This window comes from Myripristis murdjan, chromosome 9, assembly GCF_902150065.1.
Source record: "Myripristis murdjan chromosome 9, fMyrMur1.1, whole genome shotgun sequence".
NCBI classification, from domain to species: Eukaryota; Metazoa; Chordata; class Actinopteri; order Holocentriformes; family Holocentridae; genus Myripristis; species Myripristis murdjan.
The window spans coordinates 35139029-35146528 of NC_043988.1; the positions used below are offsets into that span (position 1 = coordinate 35139029).

At 38.1% G+C, this 7500-nt stretch overlaps 1 protein-coding gene across 1 annotated transcript in view; it reads right to left on the bottom strand.

The window, feature by feature from the left end:
- The window catches only part of sncaip (synuclein, alpha interacting protein), a 19019-nt gene extending 16790 nt beyond the window's left edge, over positions 1–2229 (bottom strand). Inside the window, exon 1 of the mRNA XM_030059720.1 lies at positions 2098–2229. The gene's annotated coding sequence lies outside the window, so the exon portion shown is untranslated. The remainder of the gene's footprint in view (positions 1–2097) is intronic.
- Positions 2230–7500: the final 5271 nt, after the last annotated feature.

Below are 7500 nucleotides of genomic sequence, written 5' to 3' on the forward strand. Positions count from 1 at the left end.
GTTTTTTTTTTCTTGTAAATGTACAACTTAAGCTAAAGAGTTTTTTTTTCCTCTGAATATTTGAATATTACCCGAGGTGTAATTTTTTTTCTCCTGACGGTGACCGTGGTACAAACAAAGCAGAGGCTGCAGCAAAATGTTTGAACTTATAATTTTTTTATTTTATTTGAATGCAGCCTGAGACACAGAAGGTTCTGCTCTGCTCAGTGAAACTCTCTGTGAAGTCGCTGTGTTTCCCACATGCAGCTGATCAGATTTCAGACGAGCGTGAAGCTGCAGTCGTATCGTATATCGAGATATTCTGCAGAAATCTGGAGGTGTGGTGTTTCTGCCTGCAGCGCTGCGCCCCCTGCAGGCTGCTTCCTGCTTCACTCCTCAGTTTTATTCCTGCAGCTCGGAGCGAACGCCCAGACCAAACCCTCCTTCAGCTAAACTTCACCTCCTCTATTCCTCCTCCAGAACATAAACCATCCTCGGCTCAGTCGTTTATTGATCATTCATATCGTTTATTGATATTAAAATTCCTGACTCAGCAGCCACAGCCGGAGCTCCTCCACCACCTCGAGCGTTTGTGAATCTGCAGTTCCCTTGTTTTTAACCAATCTCTGTAATTAGAGTTTTATTATTAAAGCATAATGCCTTTTCTTGGTCATTCTCAGAATATAACCTGCAGCTGAAATGAGTTACGTCCCAGCTAACATAATCACCCTAAATTAAAAGAAAAAAAATTTAATTAAACTAAATGATTATTTTAAAAAAGTTAATCCAGGCTAATCCAGGCTGAAAGCTTAATATTCTGAGCTATTTCTATTTTATTTATTTAATTTTTAGTTCTGTTTGAGATGAAGTAGGCTGCTACACTTACCAAGAGGAAAGATTTAATGAGATTTACAGTTTTGTACTCAACTTTTCCCAACATTTACTGTCAACCGTGCAACCTAACTGTAATATTTATTATACTATTTTAGAGTATTTATGACACACTTGCAGTATTTTACTGTATTTTTCTTTCCTTATTATGATAAAGTCACAGTTTTCTGCCTCTCTGTCTGTCGAACAGCCAGCTTGGGTTCATTCATTCAGACAGTGTGGAGGCCAGCAGACAGGCCGGCGGCCAGTAATCTGACATTACTGTTAATCTAATGCAGACGCTTGAGGTTTGACCTGCTCTCATTAAGTCTAATTTGCTGTCCCTGTGTCAGTGGTAAACAGATTTTAATCCTTATTTCTACAAGAAGAAGAAGAAGAAGAAGAAGAAAATTTAAAAAATAGATATATATATATAAAATAATTAAAAAAAAAAAAAAATCAGCACATCAAAAACTGATTAGACTTCCATGTCAACTACAGTCTCTATAAACAATAAGAAATATAATGTTTGATTAGATTATGATCATTACAAACCACTGTACAATGTTTCCAGACAGAAACCACACAATATCAAACTGTACAGTAAATATATATGAATATCAACATGCAGACAGTGAGGAAAGCCGCTTCATATCTACAGTGGAAACTGAGATGCTGTAGAAAAAAGGCAGATCCTGGATTAAAGTCAGATTAGTGACTGTGGGGGGGTTGTACTGAGAGCCAGGGGTTTGGGTGGCAAACTCAAATGTGAAGTAACAAAAGGACAACAACCGTAATCCAACTAAATCCAACATATTTCGACTGTGTGGACGGAAATCCCGCTAATCCACAGAGCAGCGAGCCTCCGTGTGTGTTTTCCATCCATTTTCAGCCACTTTGACAAAACCACAACACAGCCTGCACATTTCACTGAGGAAAGGATCCATCCGCTGGACAAGGTGAGCAAACACACACAGAGAGAGAAAGGTGTTCAAAGTGAGTTTCTGTTGGTTTGTGCCGCTCTTCATCTCTGCTCCGAGATTATTTCACCAAACCCCTCTAATCCCTGCAGTGTGTGGGGCAGCAGCTCGTCGGCTAAGCTAGCGGGCTAATCAGCATCCAGCAGCTAGCAGCTAGCCGCCTGGAAAATGAGGTCAAAACTGGAGGCTCAGGTGGGAAAAAAAAGCGTCTTTTCCCGGAACAAAGAGCGGTTTCTGGGGAGCAGCGAGTGGGTTTCTGCGACCTTACCTGGTCGAAGTGAGGCGGTGGTGGGGAAGCGGTCGTCTTGCGGGGCTACAGCTCGCTAAACCGCAGGCTGCTCTCCGGGATCCAGCTGTTTTTTTCCTCCGTCGCCTCGCTGTCTTGAAAAGCACAAAGACTTTGACATATGGGCTCAGCAGAGAGGGGCGAACGCGAAGAGGACTCACTCCGCCTCCGTTTCCGGGAACAGTCAAACCCGCTGACCACAACCCAGCCTTTCCTCCTTTATTTGAATAAATCCAAGCGAAGCACATTAAATATGAAGGTTATATACAGTTTCACACCTGAAAAGTTGCTGTAAACATACTTAAGTATACACATAAAATAAATGATAAATTACAATGAATTAGAATGAACAAAATAAAGGGAAAGAAAGAAAGAAAGAAAGAAAGAAAGAAAAGACAAACCCACTGATCTTTCCACCTAACTGGCCATTTATAATACCGATCTGTGTGATTAGATTTCTGAAGTATTTAAAAAGCCTTTCTCAGAATATAACCTTAGGCTGAGGTGCTGTCCAAGCTTACACAGACACTGTAAATTAAACAAATAAATAAATAAATGAAATGAAATTTGCTTTAATTAAAAAAAAAAAGTTAATCCCAACAATTATATGGGCCAAATTAGCTGCACATAGGATGAAAGTGTTCATATTCGAAGCTTTTTTTTTTTAATTTAATTTAATTTAATTTTTTAATTATGTTTGAGATGAAGTAGGCTACTACACCTACGTATGAAAGAAATTTAGAGAGATTTAACGTTTTGTACCGTTATTTTAATTATTACACCCTAATAGTATTTTACCAGCTGTTGCCTAATTCTCTCTCTCTCTCTCTCTCTCTCTCTCTCTCTCTCTCTCTCTCTCTCTCTCTCTCTGTGTGTGTGTGTGTGTGTGTGTGTGTGTGTGTGTGTGTGTGTGTGTCTTCCACTTCACACATCGAGGGCTGGTCTCGTATTTCCCCACCGGGTGAGTCAGCTGCTGAATAGTGGATCTTTGAGGCGAGGCAGCGGCTCAGACAGCGGAAGTGGCTCCGTTATCCTTAGAATAAAAGCTAGAATAAACTGTTCAGGGAGCTGCTCAGGATGACAGCAATTATGGATGTAATTATGGTTCATTTTAACTCTATCAGTGTAATATTCTGATTGATTGACCTTGACATCTGTATGGTACATGACTTTTTTCTCTGTTTACCTTAAATTCCCCACAAGTACATGTGCTATATTTGCTTTGTTGGCTTTATTATATTTTGTTGTTGTTTGTTTCGTGACACAGTGCCTGTTAAAGCAACGACACTGGAGTTTTTCTCTCGTCATGTCCCACAGGTTTTCGTGAGTCAGCAGAAATTACAGAGATTACAGAGCAGACAGAGACACACCGTGTGGTTCCATAATGACCGCCTGGCTCCGGGACGCTCTGGGGTTTAATCCCAGCCGCTCATTTTAAATTCAACGGCGCCATCTAGTGGAGCAACCACAACACGACGGGAGAGGCCGAGCTCTGTTTCCCCTCACAGTTTCATCGAGCCACTTTATGAGAAGAGGGAATTTAATTTAATTTAATTTAATTTAATTTATTGAGTTATGACTAAGAAGAAGGAGACTACTGCAACTAGATATATGCTATTATATTACTATTACTATTACTATTATTAGTATTATTAGTAGTAGTATTTTCACGAATAAGAATTTAATTATAATTAATTTAGTTATTATTTCCATGTCCTGTGTGTTGTAGCTTTGTCATGTGACTGCGCTCTGTTTTTTTTTTTTTTTAAGGTGTCTCATTTGGGATTTTACACTTGCTAGCAGTTTCTGACATTTAATTATCTATTATTTAAATGTATTTAATTTTACTTTGTTTTAAAATCTTTTTTTGTTAGTTTTTTTTTCCAATTATTATTTATTAATAAATCTAAAATTAGATTTAAACCAATCTAAACCCTATCACATTAACCATTCCAGATTAAATAACAGATTCCCAACATAATCTTAATCTAACCTAACCTTAACCAAAATCTGGCACCTCTCCCTGACACCTGGTTAAGGTTAGGTTAACCAACACTGACCTATTACACGCTGCGGCATGACATCATGTGATCTTTACTTCCCGCCTGATTTACAAAATGATTTGTTGTAAAATGTAAAATGTGGGGAAGCCGTGGTAAAAAAAAAAAAAAAAAAAAAATCAGCGGTATGGTCCTTTAACATCATTTTGTCTTCCTTTGCGTCGGCTCTGTAAAGCTGAGCTGCAGCCGTTCAAACTGAATGGGTGACGGCTCCACTTTACAATAAAACTGTCCTTATTGAAGGTTTATGATCGGATTATTAATGAGGCTGTAAACGCTTTATGGATCATTAGCCCCGTAACGCCGAGTGAAGCATATTTGAAGCCTGAGTTTCTGACACCTCGACGTCATCACTGTTAAAAAAAAAAAAAAAAAAACGCCTGATGTATATGACGTGATGCATGTGTTCTGCCCCCTGGTGGATGACCCATGCACTGCAGCAGCAGAGGCTTTCAGCTGAGAGCCAGACACCGTCAGTCAGCGACCCTCTGCTGTTTACAGATATTTTCCCAGTTTTGAAAAAGTGAAGCTGCTGTGACGTCGCCCTCACGCCGACACAGAATCTGTACGACATCTTCATATAATATGGAAAAACATGTCTTGTGTTATCATTTTTTACTTGAGGAAACATTTCAGAGAAACTCCTCAGAGTTTAAGGGGTTAAAAATGTTGTGTATATTTTTCTTGTTAAAAAAAAAAAAAACATGCTGTGCACAATAATCTGCAACAAATTTGGTTGTGTAACTTGGGGGTTTGGGATTCTCTAAAGAACTCCCAAAGGTGCCTCAAAGAACCATCAAAAAATGGTTTCTTCTTTAAAGAACTTTAGTAATAACAGGTTCTTTAGAGAACCATTTTAAGAAAGTTCTTTGTGGACCCAACTGGTTCATTAGACAACTTTTTTTAATGGTTCTTTAGTGATTTTTCAGAATAAAAGCTTCTCTGAGAGTTTTAAATCAGATGACTGTGTGCAGGTTGAAAACCAACATGAACATGTTGTTGGCCGGTTCTCCACGTTCCTTGTTCCTTCACTGGGTTCCAGATGGGTTATTAAAAATGTGGCATTTCTCCCTGTTCTCTGATGGTTTATAGAGCGAGACATTAATCCATTCACTGATGAAATAATCTGCACATTAATCCATTCACTGATGAAATAATCTGCACATTAATCCATTCACTGATGAAATAATCTGCACATTAATCCACAAGGAAAAGAATTGTTAGCTGCTGCCGCCACCAAATAACTCCAATAAACATGAAGAACCTTTAGCACTTTAAAGAACCACAGAAAGTGTGTGAGGAACCAGCCCCTAAATAAAGAGGTTCTTCAGCTGCTGATGGTTCTCTGGAGAACCACAGAGCGTTTTGAAGAACCATTAAAGTACCAGTGTTTCTCTGAGGGTCGTTTCAAAGGTCTGGACTCTTCTGGCAGCTCCGTGACAGTTCAGACTTCATAGGGTTAACTCAGAGCTGAGTCAGCACACACACACACACACACACACACACACACACACACACACACACACACACACACACACGTGCAGCAAGGCGGCTCACATTCAAGCAAACTTTATTGATGTGGTGTGTGAAGCGCGGTGATAACATGAGGCTCTATGTACAGCGACACACTCTGGCCTCTCAGCTGTTCCCCACAGAACCAGGAACCCGGCAGCGCTCCACCTTCCTGCTGTTCTCCGGTTCTCCGGGCTGACACGCCGGGCTCCTTCCTCTCAGGGACACAAAATGGCGCAGAGTGGAAACGTTCAGCACCGAGGTAAATAATCTTTACACTTTATAGCACCAATAACCAGCGTCCAAGCACCACGAGGGAAAAAACTCCAAAATAAAAGTTTCAAACTTCTCATAACAAACTGCAGTTCACTAAAACACACAAAGCCAGCGCTACACGTCCTTAAAGCATTAAAGGTGCATTCCGCAAAACTGTTGAGGGTCATCTGACGAGAGGACGAGGGATTAGACTCTGAGATAAACGACATTTTAATTTTAATTTTAATTCCTTAATGTTTTCTTTAGGGTCCTCACCTCCGCTGGCCCTCGACAGTTTTGCACCGTGCATCTTTAGATTTAACTGAAAGAGTACATTTTTTTCAGTTTTGTAATGAAATTAATATAAAAGATTAAACTTTTTGGTTTATCAGTCACAACACACACAGCATGAATGAACGAGCCCCATTGTTCAAAATTAAGAAGAAGAAAAAAAAAATTCACATGTGAACTTGTGTTTTCACATTGTGTGTCGACATCATGTGTGCCATTACAATATCTAGTTGACATGTGAGTGTTTAATTTTCCACATCTGCTTTGAATTCACCAACATTTTAACGTGTGACTTTTCATTCATGCTGTGTCTCGGCTCTCAGGACCCTAAAATCCCTCAAATGATTTGATTTGATGTGATTTTTTTTTCTTTGAATTCAAACTGAAATCTGTCCGGACTGACAGTCATTAATGTTTAACCCTTTGAACCCTGGACTGAAGTCAGACTTCTGGCTGAAACGAGCACCAAACCCCACGAAACCTGAGCAGATGCATCTGATTTCATCCTAAAACATGAAAAAAACAAACAAACAAAAAAACCCAAAAAACAAGTAGCTTAACAAGAAATGAGCCTAAAATTACCGAGAAATTAATAAAGTAAGCTGCAAAAAATGACCTTATTTATATAAAAAATGATTTTATATATGAAGAGTTCATTTGCAAAAACAGATATCTCCATTTCAATTTATTAAAACTTTTTAAACTTTTTTGAATTTTATTAAAATTTACTTTATATTTATTTCTATTTTTTATATGTTTATTTTGCCTGGCATAATGTTTATTATCCTAAATCATGCTTTGTGTGTGTGTATGTATATGTGTGTGTGTACTCCAAGCAGTATCAGTGAAAAAGGTGTATACATTTTAAGAATGGCTTTTATCTGTTTTTGCAAATTAACTCTTCATATATAAAAAAGGAAAATTCCCTGATATTAAGCAAGCAAAAAAAAGTCCTGGAAAAATCTTAAAATTGAAAAAAAAAAAAAAAGAAAAAGAAAAAAGAAAAAGAATAAAAAATATATTTTTCCTTGTAATGTCATCTTAAACATAGTTATAATAATTATAAATATAGTTTTCTAGATATTTTCCCCTGTTTTTTGGGGGGTATCATTTTTTAATAATTCTCTCCCTCTCTGTTTTCAGTCTTTCTTTTTGTCTTTCTTTCTTTTCAGGTCATTTTCTTGTTACCCTTTAGTAATTTTCTTGCGGTCACTTCTTGCTAAAGTCTCTTGTTTCCATTTTTCTTTTATGTTTTTTTCTTTCTTTT